Source organism: Nuphar pumila, chromosome 4 (assembly GCF_984573655.1).
Source record: "Nuphar pumila chromosome 4, dmNupPumi1.hap1.1, whole genome shotgun sequence".
Lineage (NCBI taxonomy): Eukaryota > Viridiplantae > Streptophyta > Magnoliopsida > Nymphaeales > Nymphaeaceae > Nuphar > Nuphar pumila.
In genome coordinates, this window is record NC_143252.1 from 38609286 (window position 1) to 38630422 (window position 21137).

General features: G+C 37.5%; 1 pseudogene; it reads left to right on the forward strand.

Moving 5' to 3' along the window:
• Positions 1–2361: 2361 nt before the first annotated feature.
• Positions 2362–3745, forward strand: LOC149840051 (small ribosomal subunit protein eS17-like; annotated as a pseudogene).
• Positions 3746–21137: the final 17392 nt, after the last annotated feature.

The window sequence follows — 21137 nt, forward strand, 5'->3', positions numbered from 1 at the left end:
TTAGTGTGGACAATGAACCCACCTTGTGAGTTGAGCTCACTTATGTCAAAAATGTGTTGTTACCTATACTTTTTTTCTTATGAATATCTCATGCGATATAATTCTAGAGAGGTCTGCCTTTGGTTAGGTAATTAATGAAATATTCATTGTTGAATGCTAATGTTAATCATGTTAGTCGCTCAATCATGATCACATTGCTTGTTTTGATCATGATGCAAGAGTTGCACCTTCCTTACTCACTTGCTTAAATGATTGATGTACCTGCCTAAGTATGTTGGTGCATGACGTTGTCGTTTATTACTTATTATTGTTCCTTTACTGCCTCTTTACTTGTTGCAATTGCACTTATTTAATCACTTCAATTATGTTAACTGTCTCACCACGATGCACATATATGCCCACTTGTACATATTCATTGTTTGCGATATTTTACTTATTCTGTCATGATATATTCTCATGTGCTGTTGCTCTGGTTAATTATATTATTTGATGCATATCATGTTATAAATGCTATGATTTGCGCAAATAGATTATCGTTGATGATTTCTCACCAACTCGCAAGAGTACTGACCCCGTTTTATGGGGATACATGTGGTGACTTCTCGTGGTGCGATGGAGCTTGATGTGCAGCGGAGGACTGAACCCACACTCTAGAACATTGATGATCTTGGAAATTGTCATTTGTAAATGGAAATGTGGTATTATTTTGTAAACAATATTAATAAAATGTTTCTTATTGATGCTCACTCTGTAACCCGTCCAGAGTTTCCACTTGTTTTTCCCTTATGGTTTCTCTGCTTTGCGCAATGTATTTCAAAAAAAATTTACTCTAAAAATCTAAAGGATTTTTTATCAAGTTGGGATTCTGGGGCATTACAGTTGGGGATAAAATTTAAAATCAAAACCTGTGCCGGTATTGAGACGAAGATGAACTTACACTTTCCCCATCTTGCCCCGATTCCTACCTTGCCCTGACCCGCCCCATCACGAATCTGGCAATGAATCGAGGAGAAACGAGGCCCCACCCCATTTAGACCATGGATGGAGGATATGAAACAGAGATGAAGATTAAAATCCAAACTCGTGTGAAGATGGAGGCAAGAATGGAGGTCCAAATTTTGAAACAGAGCGGAGGTGGAGACCTTGTCTCGCACTCTCGCCCCAGTCCACTGCCATCCCTACCCAGATTCATTGTTTGGCTCACTACAAGAAGCCAACCTTGAACATTACCAGCACTTTGAATGCAAATGGATGGGATTTTGGATAGCTAAATACACTGGAAAGTCAGATTCCATAACCAAAAATAAAAAACCACCAACCCAGATCCAGTCAATTTGCATCCTTTTCAATAGGTCAAATACTCAAACTATTAGGTGTACCCGAACCTGCTCAAATAACAAATTATTGGGTTCAGGTTTGAGCTTGAGTTTTATCCAGTTAAGAAAATAAAATTTCAAACACAGATCCATAACAAAAAACTACATTAATTTGGTTATATCGACACTGTTTATGTAAACCCGAAAATTTAATTAGGGTGGGGTATCGATACAAACCGGACTAACAGTTCAGATTTCGAATCACAAAATACAAATTGAAGTCAGATAGAATCTGATCCAAAACAGCCAAAATTTGCAAACACCCCTTCTTGTATGAGATCCGTTTGCAACTCTACTACCCATTCATAGGGGTGTCAACAGGTCGGGTTTAGTTGAGATCCAAGTGAAACCAGATTTTTGGGTATGATATCGAGTTTGGACTCAGGTTTAATCGAACCCACCATAAGAGAAACCATACCTGGACCTGATAAGAACTACATGAACTAGACTCGGGCCATACCCAGTAAAATGATTTTTTATCATCTTTATATTGAAAAATTATGGGTCTTACTTGGAACTCGGGTCGGGCATGGGTTTGGTATACAATTTTACAAACTATGCCCAAATCCATATATTAATCGGACCTTTGGGTCCAGACCCGGGTCTTAATAAGGTCTTATTATTTTATCACTATACCCAGACCCTATAGGGTTTGGTACGGATCGAATCCGGATAAACTCGACCCATTGACACCCTTTTATTAGAGATAGTAATAGGGTTCAGGTTGGATTAGATACTCGACTTGGGTTGAGTTTGGACCTAGTCCGACCCATTGATCTGTGTGTGTGTGTGTGTGTGTGTGTGTGTGAGAGAGAGAGAGAGAGAGAGAGAGAGAGAGAGAGAGAGAGGTTAAAATCCCAGTCTCGGGCACTGCCATCGCCACTCCACGAAAGGGTAGAAAGAGAAACCCCAACGCGCAAGGAGAACTCTTGCTCTCTCTCTCTCTCTCTCTCTGTGTGTGTGTGTGGCAACAACAACAAAGCGCATGATAGGGCGAGGGAGGACGAAGACGGTGAAGAAATCGTCTCGACAAGTGATCAAGAGGTACTACTCGAGGATGACGCTTGACTTCCATGAACAAGAAGATCCTTGAGGAGGTGGCCATCATCCCCTCGAAGCACCTCCGAAACAAGATCGTCGACTTCTCCACCCACCTGATGAAGCGCATCTAGCGCGGCCCCATCCGCGACATCTCCCTCAAGCTCCAGAAGGAGGAGCGCGAGCGTCGCATAGACTTCGTCCCCGACGAGTCCGCCATCAAGACCGACCTCATCGTGTTCGACAAGGAGACCATCAACATGCTCACTGCCCTCGGCATGGCCGACCTCCCGGGCGTCGTCAAGCAGCCTGATGCCCCCACCGTCTCCAGCTATAGCAAACCCCAATTCCAGGGTCGGAGGATCTAGGCGCCTCCTCTTTTCCCTTTTTCTGGCCTAAATCGGAGGCTTCAGTGTCTGGTTAGTTTTGGTTTCTATTGTTTAGGACTTATCTTGAATACTAATGAATCCAGAACTTGGGTTGTCGTTAGAATTGAAACACCTAATGGTGATATTATTTTGTGTTGATTTTTGATGCAAAGCAGGATCGACCCAGATGCATACAACTTGACCATGGCAGGGAACCGGACCTGCACGATGGGATCGAGGATCGTACCCAAGCAGTGGATCCATTCCAGTTCTAGTCGGTACTGAGATGCCCCATATCCCTGCGTACCTACTCCAGACGAGCACAGACCCAAATGCCCCAGATCCAACAACAAACAGAATTTGTCTTGAATACAGGACCGAACTCGAGACCCAAATCCAACTGAAGTCTTTAAATACTTATCCTAGGGTTGCGTGCAGACTATTGAATTATGAAAAGTTCCTCTGTTATTTTTGGCTTCAACCACACGTTCTTTATGGTTTTTTCATTTCTTCTGTCATTTCAATCCTTCTGTCTACTTTCTTTTATATTAGTCTTTGTTATTGGTTTGTTTTCTGTTAGTATTATTAGATTGCAAAAATTGTCATTTCATTTAATACATTGTTGCTCGGATTCATTGATCCGAGCTTATTCTCTTCAACGAGACTATTGGCTTATCAAATATTGCACAGTCGTGCCTTGAAAGGGGCATCCACAACAATCCACTAGCAGTAGAGTGTTGATCCCCCTCACTGCACCACAACCTTTAACATCAACATCTACGTGTGACAGTTGTTATCCCCCTCTCGCTGCATCAAAGTGGTATCAGAGCACAACCTTCCTCCTTCGTCAGCGGCATGGCTCAAGAGGCAAGAAATGATCCTGCGAGTGGACAAGAGTGGGAGGAAATCGACAACGAAGATTCAATGTTGCGTATGATGGAGATGATGACCAAAATACAATAAAACATGTTGCGTATGAACAAAGAAGTGGCAGGAATATCCAAATGGTTGGACGAGATTGATGGTCACCTCATCACCCTAGAGTCGCTAGCAGAGCCGCACACGACGTCAATATCATAAATGGGTACGGGTGTGGACGAAAGTGTAGTCAATCTCGTCAATACTGCCGTGATCGAACCCATCCAACTGAGCTGTCATCATGTCATGCAACCGGAAGGCACCGAGGAAGACTTGCGTAGGGACGTTGGTCGTGCGACATTCCTGCTGATGGTACCATTTTTGAACTATGTCCCAATAGCAGCGAGTAACCAGATCAGCAACACTTTCCAACTGAATGCGGGGGTCGTCGTAAGGCCTTCTGACGCCGGCCTGAGTGCGCAAGCCTGCCGTGTTTTCTGTTAGTATTATTAGATTATAAGAATTGCCATTTCATTTAATACATTGTTGCTCGGATTCATTGATTCAAGCTTATTCTCTTCAATGAGACTATTGAGTTATCAAATATTGCAGAGTCGTGCCTTGAAAGGGGCATCCACATCAATCCACAAGCAGTACAGTGTCGATCCCCCTCACTGCACCACAACCTTTAGCATCGGCATCCACGTGTGACAGTTGTTATCCCCCTCTCGCTGCATCAAAGTGGTATCATAGCACAACCTTCCTCCTTCGTCAGCGACATGGCTCAAGAGGCAAGGAACGATCCTGCGAGTGGACAAGAGCGGGAGGAAATCGACAACGAAGATTCGATGTTGCGTATTGATGATGCATGAAATGCATATCATGTTAACAAGTTTTTCATGCATTTTGTAACAAGTTTAAGGTTTTAAACCCATGTTTAGATGCATTTTGATAGTAAGGGGTTATGGTTCGAATTTCAGAGAAATCAGAGTTAAAATGAGAGAGTTATGGCGATTTCAGTGTTTGGGCACGTATTTTGAGGTGGATTGGATCCATATCCGACCCAATTAGACTGTTTGGACCTTGGATCAACCTTTAGAAAGTCCAAAATCCAACCCACACGCATATCCATATCCATTTCAAAAAGTTTTGCAGAAAACCCCCCAGAAAGTGGCGCCTAGCAAAATAGTTTTTTTAAACCCTGTTTCTGAATTTCTAAAAAAGTATAAATAAACTTTTAGAGGAACCCTAGGCGTCTTTGGCTTGGATTTGACGCCCCATGCAGTGCATCTAGCTCCAGCACCTTCTTCCTCTCCATTCTTCCACGTTTTGGCCATTGAAGATCGGTTTATGCTTGGTTTCCAAGCATATTTCGATCTCTCTTGTGATTTCTATACGTTTCTTCCTTTTTCCTTACTGCATTTTCACCATTTTTCTGTGTTTTTGCAGGTGTAGCAGAGGTGGAGACTACTAACCTTGCTTGATAGTGCGAAACACATCATCAAGGTGAGTCGGCCCTACCTCCATCCGGTTTTCTACGCCCTCCGATCGAGAATCGGTGCACATTCCATCATCGGTGGATCTCCAACGTGTTGCAGCTGCAAAAGTGTTGTTCTTGGTGAAGTTCCAGCATCCTCAAACCGTTTTGGACATCAAGATCAAGCCACAGTCTGCTCTTCTTCATCCCCACGATCGTCGGATCACCCGAGAGGTAGGTCTTCTTCTTCCTTCTCTTCTAGCTAAAACCGAAATTGTGTGTTTGATTTTAATTTCTTATTTTCTGTGTGTTTCTTATTTTCCTTTTTGTTTCAACCTTAGAGTAGATTCCGTGCATAGACCAGCACGTTAGATTAGATTCATTTTTATTGATTGCTTCATTTGAATCTTGTTTTTCAATCTTTTTCACCCAAATAGTGAAAATCGGCTAGATCTTCATCTAGCCGATTCTTCTAGTCGGTCTAGTGGGTTTGTGGGTCTGTTCTACAGAAAAATAAATTAAAAAAGAGTTCATCGTGATTCAATTTTAATCGTTGGGGGAGGGAGAAGAAGAAAAGGAAAGGAAGAAAGGAAAGAAAAGAAAAGAAAGGATAGGAGAAGAAGGGAAGGAACAAAAGGAAGGGAATAAGGGATTGTTTCTTTTATTTTCTATTTTGTGTATTTTTACTTATTTTTAAAAATTTGTATTTAATTTTTTGTATGTTTTCGAGATATTTCTGAGATTTATCAACTTTTGAAAATCTCTCAGAGAAATACCCTCACCGAATATGTCCATCTTGGTTAAAAATTTAAAGGATGCTCCATCATTGAGACACTGACTGCAAGAGAAGGTACATTCATAGATGGTTGTAATGAATATGATTGTTTTGGAGCGCATGATAAGATGTGTCTAAAGGATTTTGTTTTTACTATGTTAAAGCTTATATTTCTGGTCAACAGCAAGGTAGAAGATTGGTGATGGCCAGAGCCAGACTTGTCAAGAGGCCAATGAGACTTGGGCCTCAGGGCCCCTGGGCCAAAAAAAAATTTAGGGGCCCATTTTTAATAGGGATTCCATTTTTAATGGGGACCAAAAACAGCAAAAAAAAATATAGGGGCCCCAAAAAAATTGGAGGCGCTGCCCTCGAACTCCTACTATTAATAGGAGACTCAAAAAATTTCGAAACGCTGCCTCCAAACTCCTACTATTAATAGGGGGCCTATTTTTAGGGAGCCCATTTTTAATAGGGGCTCAAAAAATTTCAAGGCCCTGCCCCAGAACTCCTGCTATTAATAGAGGACTCATTTTTTCCCTCCGCCTCAGGCCCCATAAAACACAGGTATGGCCCTGGTGATGGCCAGGTAATCAACGATAATGGAATTTGCATGCGCAAACTCTGGAACTCCTCAATTTGAATTTAGTAAGCTCTTGGCCCCCTACTAACTTATGTTTTGTATCTCTTGCCTAATTTTGCACTGTGAAGTAACATGAGTTTCCTTTAACTTGCTAGTTGCTATATATGTTTCACATCATATCGATATAATTTGAGGTTTAGCAACTCTGCTGAAATTTTCAACTAATAGTTAATGTATTTCCTATGGAGCCTATGATGACATGATTCTAGTGAGGTTTATTCCGATCTCCTCAGACATATCATGTTGAATCTCATTCTTCATTGGCCCATGAGGCCATGACTCCCAATGTCTCTTAAATTCCTCTAGACCGCCTTTTCTTCTGAGATTAATTTACTTGATTAGCTTCATGTACTTCCACCCTAATTACAGAACTATTCTTCATGGCTTCTCATTTTGTACCTTCAGATCTTGGTTGGATATTCCCAAGCTATGTCACATGGGTGCGGGTGCGGCACTTTCAAAAAACTTGGGTGCGGGGGTGCGGCACAAATATATATATATATATATATATATATATATATATATATATATATATATATATATATATATATATATATATATATATATATATATATATATATATATAGTCCAAAAGTTGGACATAAATGACCCTGAGTGCATTGACCACACCCAAGGTCAGGTTGACCGCACAAGGTGCCGCACCAGCATCGCGTCGACGTGGGTGCGGCACCCAGTTGTTCCCAAGTGATACTATTATGTTCTTTGCTTTGGACTTTCTGGTTGTTTTCTGCTTGATTCTCATCACATCATGATATGGCCCGGATCTCTTTTATTCCCATGACAATATAATTTGAAGTTGATAGAGGGAGGTGAATTCATTTCACAAATAGATTAAGTGATATGCTTTCTGAAAAATGTGCGGAAGTGATACAAAAAATCCTAAAAATCATATTCTGAAGTTGATTGAGGGAGATGAATTGACTGCACACCAGTAGATTAGTGATATGCTTAACATAAATATTTTGGCAAAAGTGAGATCAAAAGTCATGGATCTGCCATGTGCATAGAATTGCTTGCTTCTATCAACATGTTCACTGGAGACTGTCCAGTCTAGCTGAAAGAGGAGCCAATAGATTGGGGCTTGTGGAGGCTGGTCCCTTCATAAGACCATAATGCTGCATTGCTTGCTAGTGATCATAAGTCTGTGCTTGTTTCTTCTAGCATGTGCATTTATTATTTGGTGTCAGAATTGATTCATATTTGATTTTCTTGGACTTAAAACTTCTTGATTTATACTTTTAGTTGATTGTGTATATCGTCTGTAGGTCTGAAATCAGATATTAGTCTTATATTAATTGTAAGTTCATGGTAAGTGGTTGGGATGCATAGATGAGTTATGTATTAAAAATAATTGTGACCAGGCCGGAGCATGCTGTCCTAGACTAATTGATGCCTGCATCAAATATTTTGCTAAAAACCAGGTCAACTTGCTGCCAATTTTTATCGTCTTGGACTTTGGAGTGACTTAGGACCTTCAACAACAAATATATATATATATATATATATATATATATATATATATATATATATATATATATATATATATATATATATAGAGAGAGAGAGAGAGAGAGAGAGAGAGAGAGAGATATTTGCATTTTTGAATATCAATGTAAATTCTAAAAAAAATAATTTTCTATAATGATATTTTCATTTTTTGTCAATGTTATCAAGTTTATTTAAGATTTAAATGATTTTTTTTATTTTAATTAGGGTTAGATAAATTAGGTTAGCTAGTGTTCTCAATAAAAGTTGTGAAATGCAACTAGATTAGAAAGCTTCTTGATTTTTTATTTAAGGGCTAGATGTTAATTGTAGTAGGTCTTAGTTAGACGTTGAGAAACTTGGATACTTAAAGGTTAATTAGATATGATAGAATTAAATAAGTTTTGTCTCATGCTTAAAATGCAAGAAGCTTATAGGAAGTGTAGTAAAATTAAATGCATGTAGTTGAACAAATAGATGTTGGAAGTTAGGGAAGAGTTAATGTAAAAAGTAGGTAGGGTTTTTAAATATGGTTTATTTAGGCTTACATTTTTGTTTCGTATTCTATTTAAATAAACTTCATATAACATTAAGAGAGTGAGTTGTTTTAATGAAATAAAAAAATCTGGAATCCTCTTCTTGAGCATGTTTCTTTTGTGTGAGACATTCTAAGAGAGAGAGAGAGAGAGAGAGAGAGAGAGAGAGAGAGAGAGTTGATGAACTGTAGGCTTGAGCGTAGCTGGTTTTTTCTTGCCACCGTTAGTTACGAGTGATATGCAGTTGTTCACAATAACTCGATTGACACAACCTCTACGCCAAATATAAAACTGGCCAATAGGTTGTTCACAATAACTCTGTTAGCTACCAGTTTGATGGATACTGGTCAAGGGTTCAATAGCTTGATTAGCTTATGCAAGGGCTAGATAAAACGATGTTTCACGCGTAGCTTACAGTGGCGAGAACGAACAAGCCTACGCTTAACCCACGATTCATAAGCTTTATCTCTTAGAATGTCTCAAACACACAAAAACCATGCCAAAGAAGGGTCTTCTAAAATTTTTATTTTTATATCTAAAAACCTTACTTGTTTTTTACTTTGATTCTTCTCTATCTTTTAATGTTTATTTTTTCAACTACATGCATTTAACTCTACTACACTTTCTAAAAACTTATTGCATTTTAGACACATAAGATGACTTATTTAATTACATCATATCTAACTAACTTTCGGGTGTTCAAGCTTATCAACTAAGATTTACTACAACTAACATGTATTTATTAAATAAAAAATCAAGAAGCTTCTAACTTTATATGCATTTCACGACTTTTATTGAGAACCCTAGCTAACCTAATTTAATCTAACCTTAATTAAAATAAAAACTTAATTTAAATTTTAAATAAACCTAATAACAACATTGACAAAAAATAATAATATCATTCTAGAAAATTATATTTTTAAAAATTTATATTGATAGTCAAAAATACCAAATTATATATTTGTTTCCATTGGTCCCGAGTCGCTCAACGGTCCAAGTCGATCCAAAATGACAGTTAGTTGATTTGGTTTTGGCAAAATATTTGATAAACCCAGAATTCACTTCATCCCTAATTGATGAATTGTTAACCGAAAGTATGTGCATGCAGTTGTCTATTAACAAAACACCTAATTAAGTGAGGAATTTTCAGAGATTGGCGATGAGCACCTACATCCAGGGACTGTGAGAACTTTGGTCTAAAATGAGATTAGGAAATTTTTTATTTTGTCAATGCTTGATTTGATGTGATGTGAGGTTGCTAATTCTAAGAGCCGCTATTGGCAAGAGATGTATGGTTAAGTGTGGTATCTACATTTTTTCTATTTCTCTTGTGATTCCAAGGTCAGCAAGCTGTGAGAAATTTTACCAATTTGGTTGCTGGATTATTCAGGTCGATAAAATTTGTTTTTCTTCTCCATGTTTTATATATGGTGCTAGTCACTGGTTTGATCATGTTGGGATATGTTGAATGAATACAGCATATGTTATATGATATGCAGGTGATCTAACGGTTATTTTAAATAACATATGATACTAGTAGGTTGGAGGGTTATTCTTCTTAATCTTAAACAATAGCTTTCCTCAATTGTTGCATATTTACATACGGCTCTTAAATATACACCAACGGGGACTCCACCTGATTGGTAGGAGCTGTCAGTGCGCGTCTCCTTGTTGTGGGACGTTGCAGGTTCAAAACCCAGTGTGGTATGTTGTATAATAACTGGTGGGTGTTTGCCTAACCCCAGCTTATCTTTCAAAAAAAAAAAAACCGCTCTTAAATAACCTTCTAGGTGGCAATCAATTTTAAGTGCATTTTTAACAGTTTAGAAAAGATTAGTTTTTTTTTTACTTTATCAAAAAATGTAATTTTTTTTTCAAAAAATTCCTTTTTATTTCTTCTTGCCTGTCGTGCCTTAGGTCCTAACAAATGCATGTGTTCCTTGAAGGAGATTCGTTCGCTGGCCTACGTTGGAATTTTGCATGAAGTGATTAGTTTAGGTTTAAGCTACTTTCATGGTATTTCAATAGATTGAATCTTATCCCATATCCAACCTGAATCTAACTCCCATTAGTTGGATTCAGTATGGAAATCAAATACGGTTACTAATAAGATGTACTCTATTAAGCAATTTACAAGGAAATCTTTAATACACGTAATTGTCCAGCTTTAGGAAACATGTGATTAGTTGGATCTGGTATGGGCTACATTCATCTAGCAGCTTTAGGAAACATGCAAAGCTGCTAGATGAATGTCAAGCTGTAATGTGTAAGTTTGCTTGCACCTAAACCAGGTTCAAAATAGATCCAACCTGAACAATTTTTTTTTGAAAAGACCATCTGGGGTTAGACCGACCCCATCCAGTTATACAACTATACCATTGGGTTTTGAACCTACAACGTCCCAACACAAGGTGACGTGCAATAGTTTCTCTTACCAGACGAGCGGAGCCCCGTTGGTCAACCTGAACATTTCCTTGAACTTGGCTTGTCCCAGTTCAAAGTGCGTAGTTTGGGATTGAGCTGGCTCTTCAAGAAAGCAACTCAAAAATGGAAGTCAAATTGCTTTTTAACCTGTCATTAAAGAGTCCCTGTCTTGCAATTCATGCCTAATTAATCAACATAATATTTCTTTCAGTTTCACCTATAAGGTACCCTTTTAACCAACCTTTCAAATTTTCATATTTAGATTTCTCAGCAAGAGATTTTATTGGAATAAATTGCTTATCAAAGGATTGATTAAATTGCTTAAATAGTGATCAAGATTATGAAGGTTGTCAACTCACTCCTACTACTGTTGACTTGTATGGATGGGAGTAGGGGTATCAACAGGTCGGACCTACACCAAAGTTGTGTGGGTTCAGGCCTGGATCCAACTAAGAAGTGATGGTAACAGGTCTGTATCCTGGTCCAACTGGATCTACCACAACGAAAACCATACCTAGGTCCAATAAGGATTATATAAACCAGACTCTGTAAATTAAAATTTCAGATCTAGATTTGAACTCGGATTGGACTCTGGTTTGGTATGAGATCCCATAAACCATACCCAACTATGTATGATGTCTGAACTTAATGGTTCGGACCCGGATAGTTAATTGGAACATGCTAGAGAAAAAGTAAAGGTACCTTGAAATGAAGTTGATGTAAGAACAAATTTAGGGAAAAGCAGCATATGCAACATGTCATAGATTAATTCTACAACTCAAATCAGTATACAAAGTGAATAACTAGAGACAAATGATCCCTTTGAACCAAGTTTAATAGGTTGGTTCTACACTGATTTAGGATAGGTTTGTTCTACTCCGGATCTGAAATTCATGATTTGGTAAGAGCATGTCATTGAGTCAGTTATACAACATTGAATTTATCTAATCTTGGATTGTAAACATATAGTTGACTAAGTTTTTCATGTCTAATCTTATGTTTAAACAATATTTTAAAACTTAGTAATATCTTATTCTCACAGCTTATGTTATACAATATATTTATCTAATTATTTTTTTTCAAGATTTTGAATATTGCAATTGGACCATATGAATTAAGTATGAAAGTATTCACTCTACGTGCACCTGTGCTTGTTATTACAGTTCTTTGTAAATTAACATATCATTACCAAACTTTTTTTTTTGAAGCATTGAATTTGTATAATCAATTTTTGGCATTATGTCATTTTGCAAAAAAAAAAAAAAAATTGCATTATGTTCTTAGCCGTGCTGGCTCTACCTGCCGTACTTACGATCATTGTTCTGACAGCACGAAAATCTAATAAGTGTGAGTTGCTTGAAGGGTTAAACTTTGTGAATCTGCCGAAAGTGGATGTTGATAAGTTTCCCGTACACAAAATTGTTTGTATTAGTACAAGGGTTCCTTCGGGAGGAAGTTTTCTAGTGCTTTTTCTAGTGGGTACGCATGAGTTTAATGAAGATCTATTTTTTTTTTTCAGGTGATGTTATCCTCGAAGCATATTGACTCACTTTTATACATGTAAGGGTGTGCCCCCAAATTTATTCGTTTCACAATTCATGCTTTGTTATTCACTTAAAGATATAAAAAGTTTTCAGCTTTTGACAGACAAGGATGATCGTCCTAAACCTAAACCTAATCTTTCTTTTACTACTAAAAGACTTACATCTGCTGCATGGACCACTTAACACGCCGAGCCTGCTGCCCACATGGGACAATTACCCCACGTTCAAAAAGGGAGTGAGATATAGTGACAAAAGTAAAAAAACGACAAAATGTTGACAGCCAAAAAATCACGAGAATTTGATTTTTTTTAATTCTTGTGTTTTTTTTTCGCAAAATATCAGCAATAAATAATAATTTAAAACTATAAAAATTATTTTTTATAAGAATATATATATATATATATATATATATATAATATTTAAAAACAAAAACTGCATGGTTTTTTTCATTATAAATAGCTGACAAAAACATAAATATCGTGTTTAAAATGAAATATGTATGTTTTTGATGAAAAACTAGCGAGAAAATGAAAATATAATGAAAAATTACTGTTTTTAACTCGGGTAATTTCTCGCGATACTTTTGTGAGATTTTTCACTATGGAGTTCACTCAGATTATATATATATATATATATATATATATATATATATATATATATATATATATATATATATATATATATATATATATATATATATATATATATATATATATATATATATATATATATATATAGTGTGTGTGTGTGGGAAAACAATGTCCACACTCTAGAGTAGTGTACCCTCTATCTGAAGATTATATATGCAAGATTTATTTGAACAGATGTGTTCAACATAACCATTTACTAGGAAATGCACTTTGGATCGACTGGTTTGGACATAAAAATATCATTGTTTCAGCCACCAATTTTTTGTGCATTATGGACCCTTGAAAGTTATAGCCTTAAAAAATTATGCCTATACAACTTGGGACATGTTTTGACTAAGAAACTATATAGACAATATCCATCGGGCTTGATTAATATAAAAAAAGGGAAATGAAGAAAATGTGAAGGAATATACTGTTTCTACTAGATGGTACAGTACACTCGAGAATGGCCAATAATATAAATATAGATATAAATAAATAATATATATATTACTAATGAACTAGAAATTATTGGTGTAAGTTGGACTCAATCTAACTACATACAGGGTTTGTTTCCTAATGATCAAGCCTTGCATAATGCTTTTTTAATGTAAAAATGTGATATTTTGAGTTATAAACACGATTCCTTTAAAAACCTATAATTGTCATAATCACATTGTTCAAAATATGTTTCTTACTAAACAAACCATGTAGATCACATTTTCTATATTTATTAGGAGTTTTTCCCTGGTCAAGAAAATCCCAATAACGAAATTTGACGTTGCTAGAAACTACAACTTGAGCTTCGAAAAAATCCCAGCCAACCCTGCTCATCAAGAATATCCGGGATCATCCCATCCTTTGAGTTCGGTTCAACAAAAAAAAGTATCCCTACAGTAAATATTTTATGCGAATGGAATAAGTAAAGCATCTAGGGTTTTGACATCCACTATAAAGCATAAGCAGAAGAGCCCTTTGTTTTTGCTTTTCCCCTTCAGCAAATATGTTTGCCACTACCAAAACTAAGGAATAAAGTCGTGGGCCATAGTTTTATATAAAAAATGTGCTCTTGTAATTTTTATATTTTTTCAAACTGGGTCCCCAAAACAACCCTGCCTTATGTGACCCATTTCTGAAATTAAGCTACTGATACACTCGTGCACCAGTGGAGTTTGATTCAGTTTCTTCATCTCAGCACCTTCACAACCATCCCTACTGGCCAGGCGGGCAACCCCACAGTGGTTATCATATATCAAGTGACAAACTATGATTGGCCCAATTAAATGGTGGAGCCATTGATACCTGCTCGGTTTGCTCAAATTACAGAGAGAGAAGGTACTGACGACTCACGTTAGATGTGTGGGTGCCTTTAACTGGTAGACTAAGAGCTTGAGTATCGGTGATCTCACCGGAGGTTTACCTTGCAGAGGAGGCAGGCCAGGCCCACTGAGTGACCCAGTTCTCCACTAAGGAAAAAAAGGTGGAACCCTTGTCGGTCAGCTCCATGAGAATTTATAAGTGAAAACTTGACCCAAAGTTGGCAGTCAAGGACCATTTTTTGCATGGGGCACGGACCAGTCAGAGAGGCTGTGGGCTCCACAGTAACATCTAATACTCTTTTAGCGGGCAAGTATCGATAAAAAGAAGCAGCTTTTATATTACTCGAGGAGAAAATAAATCTTTATTTTGCCGTGGAAGCCTTGTGATGTACTTTTGAGAGTGACCTTTTCACATTAATTTGTGTGATACACTTTGTATTCATGGCTTTTACGTAGAAGAAAGTAGTATAGACAACTGTTTTGATTATCTCTCTCTCTCTCTCTCTCTCTCTCTCTTTATATATATATATATATATAAAAGGTGCTCTGGGAGTACCTAATAAAAACTTAAGATTTTCAAATTTCTTAAGCTTTTTTTGTTGATCAGACCCTATAGATATTATCCATAAGCATTATTTAGTAGAAAACAAGCTTTCCATCATGTGATTACAGCGTACACATGTTTTTTAAGACCTTTAAAAATCAATGGCTCACAATGTATCAAAATTTCATGACTTAAAAATTTCTATTTTTATGTCAAAAAAACATGATTCCTATCAAATAAACTATGTTAAGCACATGCATAAGGCTTAATTGAGAAGATACAAACTCCAACCATGATTTATAGTATGTGGGAGTAGGTACCCCCGGAGTACCGTAGCATTACTATATATATAACTGAACATATTAAACTTCATTTCTCATTCTGCCCCATTTTGTTCCATAGTTTTTAAGTGTTTTATGATAGATCTGAACCGTTAGATGTGTTGAGCTTGCTCGGTTTAGTGAAAACCGACTCTTGGATCATGTTTTTTTGATGAAAAATATTTTTTTTATGAGTCCAAAAAAACTGATACCTTCATAGCCATTGATTTTGGATCACCAAAAAAACTATATACAAGTCAGATTCTGGTGATCCAAAAGACGGTTCCCACTAAACAAAACTATAGATCACATCTATGGTGTTAGATGTGATAAAAAATGCCAAAAAAGATGATTTTTGAGGGGCAGAACGAGAAAGTGAGGGGAAGGAGTGCATTACTCATATATATAAGGTTTATATTTGATAAATCATTCCTACCAAAAATCTAGTTGGAATCTCACAATGTGAGTTATTTTGACACAATCTAACGACATAAATGTGTTCATCATGCTTAATTTAGTAAGAAATGACTATGGGATAATGTTTTTTCAATGAAAAAATATGTTTTTATGAGTTGGTAAAGTCAATACATTTATAGCTGTTGATTTTTGGATCACTGAAGCAACCTATACAGGTCAGATTACGGCAATCCAAAAGCCAGTTCCTACTAAACAAAATATGTAGTATGTAGATCACATCTATGGCAGATCTCTCTCTCTCTCTCTCTCTCTCTCTCTCTCTCTCTCTCTCTATATATATATATATATATATATATATATATATATATATAAAGGTTAATATTTATTACTATTGAATGCATAAAATTATATGAAACTATTGAGCTGAAAATCATAATTCTTAAATTTCTTTTGTAGATTAAATCTTGTAAATGTGATCTACAAGTTTTGTTTAGTAGAAAATGAGTTTTGAATCATGTGATTGCGATACATAAGCTAAGTTTTTTATGGGCTTTAAAAATTAACGGTTCACAATGCACAAAAATTTTATGACTCAAAAAATCATATTTTTGCATCGAAATAACATGATCTAAGGTTTGACTCTTAGCAAACAAACCAACCGTTCATATCAATAGTTTCATATAATTTTGTGCCTTCAATAGCATCAAATATATATATATATATAGAGAGAGAGAGAGAGTAATGGATAGGTGCTAACACTACAAAAAAACTCTAATTAGCTACAAAAATTCATGACAGAATTTTTTCATCACAAATTTCCGACGGATTAGCTAGAGAAAACTATTCGTCGCTAATATTCGAATTATTTGCAGAATTAGCGACGAAAAAAATTCCATCGGAAATCCGTCGCGAATTAGCGATGGATTCGCTACACAACAATTCCGTCGCAAAATCGCGATGGCTCAACAACAGAAATTTTTTGTCGCACATTTACGACGGCGTTTGCGATAGAATATTATCATCGCTAATCCGTTGTTAAATTTCTCGTAAATCTCTAATGCGAGCCTTTTTTTCCTTTCTATTTCATCAGTCGCCCACCCGCCGCCCGTCACCCGCCCACCGCCCGTCAACCTCTCGTCGCCCGCCTGCCGCCCATCGACCACCCGATGACCTCCTCTCTCTTTCCCCTTCCATTCTCTCTCTCGTTGCTCCCTCTCTATGTTTTCTGCTGAGCCACATCAGTCGAGCCCCCTTCCAGGTACACCCTCCATCTCCAGGGTCTTCTTCCTCCCTAAGACTGACAGACTCCCCAATGACCCCCCTTTCGCCGTGTTCGGCAGCCCCTTCATCCCCTTCCTTTTTCTTTTTCGGCAGCCCTTGTCGCCCATGTTCCTCTTATAGAGGGTTGGCAGGGGCAAGACCCTGCCGTCGGCTGGCTCGAGTGGGCCGACAGGGGCCAGGCCTCTGCCGCCCCCTCTCCTTTCCAGCATGCGGCAGGGCTGCCGCCTGCGTTGCCTCTTCTGTTAGGTAGAGGGCTCCCAGGGGAGGGGTTGCTCGTAACTCAGTCAGCAAGGTGGTTGGGTCCCTTGCCTGCCTCTTGTTCAGGCAGGTTGGCAGGGGCTGAGCCCCTGCCACCTCCTTTTTTCTCGGTAGGTTGGCAGGGGTCGAGCCCTATGGTCGTCTCCTTCTCTTTTTTCTCTTTTGGTGGGCAGGGGTCGAGCCCTGACACATCCTCGGGTTTTTCCGGTGAGTCTGTAGGATGCAGCCAAGCCATGTTGCCTCTCTGCTTGCTTGTGTAGGTCGGTAGGGGTCAAGCTCTGCAAACTTTGACCGTTTTTTTTTTGGCAGGTTGGATGGGGTAAAGCCCTTGTCGCCTGTAGTTTTGAGGCTTGTTTCCGACAGGGGGCATCACCCTCGTTGTTATCGTGTAATAAACTTCATTTTAACACAGTGTCTCTTGCAAATTTCTCAACGGATCTCGTTTGTGCCCCGCCATCCGTGGTAAGTAAGTGACAAAAGCAATGCAAATCGGGTAAATACCCGTGGTGAGTAAGTGATGCATGTGCATCACAGGTTATTTAATTTCTTGGATGCAACACTTTTCTGTTCACACACTAACTTAGTTATGGATATCTATGACTGCTTTGATGGAGTTCAGAGATCATGCTGAACATGATTTTAATGTATGAAAATAAAAGTATTCTTATTTTTGGAGTTCGGATTCCATGCTAGTCATGGTAGTAGTTAGCGGGATATTGGAGTGTGTTTGTTGCAGATACATGTTTGACATTGTTTTGATATGAATGATTTGAATGTATTGCAATGTTTAATGTGATTGTATCCATGCTTGCATGAAGTTACTTTCAATTTGTTTATGACTTCCATGTGAAATTGTGTCATGAAAACATGCTTCAAATGAATGTATCTGATTATGAATGAGTTTGCACATGAAAATGAATGATAAGTTATCAATGCTTCAAATGAATGGTTTTGCACTTGAAAATATTAAGTTATCAATGCATGCATCATAGTTCTTGTGATTGTATGACATTATATATATATATATATATATATATGTGTGTGTGTGTGTGTGTGTGTGTATGTGTGTGTGTGTGATATATATCAAATCATTACATCTACCATGAATGCACGATAAATTTGATATTTTCTTCATCATAACATTCTGATGATTCTTTTTTAATTGGTTAGGATAATATCTGTAACATCATACGACAAAATGACTGCAAACCATGAATGAATGTACTATAGGATAGTTGACAATGAGGTATCGCTTGAATATATAGATGGTGTTGACAGTTTTATTGAATTTGCAACGGCAAGTATCAGTACAGTGGATCCCACAGGTCGGATTAGGTGTCCCTACAAGATTTGTAAGAACAATCGATTTGTAGAACCTCATGGCATTAGACATCACCTATACAGGAAGGGTTTTGTGAGTGATTATCAGAATTAGACGTTTCATGATGAAGAATTTAGGAACAATTTTGATGCATGGGTGGATGTGGTGCACGATAATCTATATATGGATTTAATATTTGATGTCGTAGGACCAGAACTGGGTTCTGCTATGAGTCCTAGTAATATAACAACTGGGGTAGAGGAAGAAGCACCAAACAATGCAGTTAGTAGATTTTATGATTTACTTAGAGATGCTGATGAGCCACTTTGGAATTATTGCGGGAGTCACACTATGTTGTCTGCAGTTCTTCAACTACTGAATTTGAAGTCCGAGTTTAATTTGAGTCGATCACGTTTTGACCGTTTGTGCTCTATTGTGAAGAGTATGTTGCCCAAAGATGAGAAATTGCCACAAAATTTCTATCGTGCAAAGGTTATGGTCAACGCTCTAGGTATGGGGTATCAAAAGATAGATGTTTGTCCAAATCACTGCATGTTGTATTTTAAAGATTAGGAAAATAGCAGATCCTGTCTGTCATGTGGGCATCCTCAGTTCAAGTCAAAGACAAGAGGCAATGGTAGCACAAGGTCAAAAGAAGTGTCATACAAGTCGTTTCGCTACTTCCCTCTCACCCCTAGATTGCAATGATTGTATATGTCTTCGAGGATAGCTAAACACATGAGATGACATGTAAATAAAGTTAGAGATGATGAAGACAAGATCACGCATTCTATTGACGTTGAAGCTTAGAAGCACTTTGATTGTACTCATTAAACCTTCGCAATGGAAGTGAGAAATGTTAAGCTTGGTTTATGTACATATATATTTAATCCATTTGGGGGTAGATCAACTCCATACTCGTGTTGGCCAGTATTTATAACCCCATACAACCTTCCTCCAAGCTTGTGTATGAAGCATCAAAATCTTTTCTTGTCTCTATTAATCTTTGGTTCGACCTCTTCCGGCCAAAATCTTGATGTATATTTAAGGTCATTAATTGATGATCTGAAAGTATTGTGGGATGACAGTGTTCTCACGTATGATACCCAAAAAAAAAATTCAATATGAAGGTTGTTGTTCTATGGACAATCAGTGACTTCCATGCATATGGTATGTTATCTGGTTAGAGCACACATGGGAGGTTGGCATGTTCGTACTGCATGGAGAATACAAAATCTTTTAGATTGACGCATGGAAGAAAGCTGTGCTAGTTTGATTGTCACCATCGATTTCTACCCAGTGATCATCCATTTCAACGACAAAAGAATGTGTTTCGAGCAGGCACAACTGAAATGAAAGGTTCACCCACAAGATTGTCTGGAATAAAGATTTTAAGAAGATTGCGATACTTTCCATATGGACTGACAGATGCTCGTAGCTCGACGCCCTTCCTTGGATTTGAGAAGGATCACAATTGGACAAAAAAATCTATATTTTGAGAACTACCATATTGGCTGACCTTATTGATACGACATAATTTGGATGTGATGCATGTGGAGAAAAATATGTTTGATAATGTGTTCAATACAGTAATGAATGTGAAAGGGAAAATGAAGGATAATCCGAAGACTCATATGGATTTAAAAGTAATATGTAAAAGACCAGATTTGGAACTCAAAGAGTACAATGGTAAAGTACTGAAACCAAAGGCAAGGTACGTGCTTGGACCAGATCAAGTAAAACAGGTATGTCAATGGTTGAGACAGTTGAAATTTTTAGATGGATACATCTCTAACATTGCTCGGGCTATGAAGATAGACGAGGGACAATTATATGGGTTGAAGAGTCATGATTGTCATGTCTTTATGCAATGTTTGATACCCCTAGCATTCCATGATATGTTAGACAAATCTATATGGGAGGCATTATCCGAATTGAGTAGATTTTTTAGAACATTGTGTGCATCAGAAGTCGTAGTATCTGAGGTAAAGAATCTCGAGGATTTTGTCGTCACTACTATTTGTTAGCTAGAGAAGATCTTTTTGCCAACATTTTTTGATGTTATAGAACATTTGATCATACACTTGCCATATGAATTAAGGGTTGGTGGTCCTGTGCAATATCGGTGGATGTACTCATTTGAAAGGTGTATGTTTTCTTATATTTTTCTCTTCAATGCTATTGAGAAATTTATTATAATTCGAGATGTATATTGTTGACAGATGCATGTTTGACTTCAAAAAAAAGTTCAGAATAAAGCAAGAGTAGAGGGCTCTATTTGTGAGGCATATATTTTAAAAGAGATTTTAAATTTCTTATTTATGTAGTTTGAACCTCACATTCCAACACGTTACGCATGCCCACCTCGTAACGATGATGGAGAACAATTTACTGTAGCTGACAAACTGTTGATATTTCAACCACTTGGGCATGCCTTTGGCAGTTGCCGGTCAAGACTCTTGGAAGATCGAGAGCAAGACGCAACACAAATCTATATCATTTTTAA